This window comes from Oryzias latipes, chromosome 6 (assembly GCF_002234675.1).
Source record: "Oryzias latipes chromosome 6, ASM223467v1".
NCBI classification, from domain to species: Eukaryota; Metazoa; Chordata; class Actinopteri; order Beloniformes; family Adrianichthyidae; genus Oryzias; species Oryzias latipes.
The window spans coordinates 5,623,531-5,625,499 of NC_019864.2; positions in this window are offsets into that span (position 1 = coordinate 5,623,531).

Below are 1,969 nucleotides of genomic sequence, written 5' to 3' on the forward strand. Positions count from 1 at the left end.
CACGCCTCTGATCGTTTTTAATCTTTTCTAGGTCACATCAGATAGGAAGTAGGGTCAGCCGAATGGACGTTTCTCACTGCAAAGGTCTTGAAGTTGAGTTGTGGCATCTGGACTTGGTCGTCTTTTTTAAAATGTTTCATCGCTCATCCAAGAAGCTTCAAAGAAAGAAAGAAGAGTTGAAGTCCAGATGTCATGACTCAATGTCAAGACACCACTGCCTGGATAAGTAAGATCCTTCAACATCTGGTCTGAAGACTTGAAGGAATAATGGGAGATCCAGAGGAATGTGACCAGAGGACTCTATTGTGACCACAGACTGACCTTTGACCTCTGCGACGCGGACTACAGAAAGCGGGTGATGAGAATTTGCCTGCTGTCACAACACCATACAGTATGATGGTGGTGGATAAAAGTCAGCTTTGCCAAGCTTGGGACCTCATGTGCACCCCCAAGACCTCTTTTGCCCCCCGCAGGGCCTCAATGACTACATGACAATTCTTGCTGGTAAAAGGAAAACAACTCATCACCTCCAACACACAAGTTTCAAATCTGCGAACAATCGGATCACAATTCAAACAGGGAAAAATTTTTTAGAGTATATTAAAAAAAATATAAATAAAATAGGAATGCTTTTATGCAGTATATACATAAATACATACTATAGTTCATTCAAACCGTAGATCACTACAAAAAAATATTTAATAACTTAAACAAGTATTTATTATCGCTTTTTATTTTTTTACACTTTTGTGATTTGCATATCAAAGTCCTCCAATGGATCAGGTGACCTTCTAGTTCTTTATGTCCCCTTAAAGTCCCGTCCTCTGTTGTCCATCTGTCAGCAGAGGACAGGAATACCTCACATCCACTGATGTGAAATCAGGTGATGCAACAGCAAAATCCTGTTTGTGGACACTAAATAGCTGGATGAACATTAACATGATGCTTTGTTATCTTTGCATTTCCCAGTAGTACAGAAAAGCGGTCCTGCCCGTACTTCTATTACTGATATCCATTTAGGTTCATTGCCATCGTTTCTGAAAAAAACTTCCTGTTCCAAAGAGGAGTTGTTTGGTTTGTAGTTTCCTTTTGTATCTTGCCACTCTGTTTTTAAACTAGGGGTAAATGAAATCCAGTGCCCATCTCAACATCTTACCTATAATCTTATTTATCAGACAGCATGTCTAGTTATAACTAAAGGACTCTTTTTAACTTGTTCTTGGAGCATCAACTGTGCTCATTTTTAAAAGTTCTTCAATCTTTGTGTAGTTTTCTCCGCTAAAGCATTAGATGAGAGGTGATATGAAGCTGAGCACACGGATTATAGAATACAGAGTTCTGGCTGACACCACTATCTGGAAATCTACGAGTGCTAAAATTGCATCTCAGTCTCATCTCATCTTAAAGATATACAATGATTGTGATCATTTTCCTCCTTAAATTGCCAGAAATTGCTTCAACTGGTCCCAGACGTGGTCTATGGGGTTCAGGTCTGGGGTCATTGCAGGGGGAACCATTTGAGGCCCTCCCACTTCCTGGAGACCAGTTATGACTAGTTTGGCACAATTCTGTGGTGGAGCATTATAATCAATGAACAGAAAGTTGGGGGTGTTCTGATGGAATTGGGGGAGGACAATGGTTCTATGATGTCTCTGAGGTAAGAATCTGCAGTGACTGAACCATCTACAATAACAAATGGGTTTTGCAATGACTGGTGATGCTTGTCCAGACTGTTGCCCCTCCTCCACCGAAGCCAACCGAGCCGACCATGATGACCTCAGCGTATCGCTCACCTCGTCTTCTCCAGCAACGCTGACGACCATCATTTGTGTGCAAGGTGGCCCAACACTCATCAGTGAACAGGACGGTAGACTGCTGCTGCATTGGCCAGGTCACATGGTCTTGTTCCTTCATTCATCTTCTAATCCATTTTGTCCCTTTCGGGGTGACTGGGCTGCTGGAGCCTATC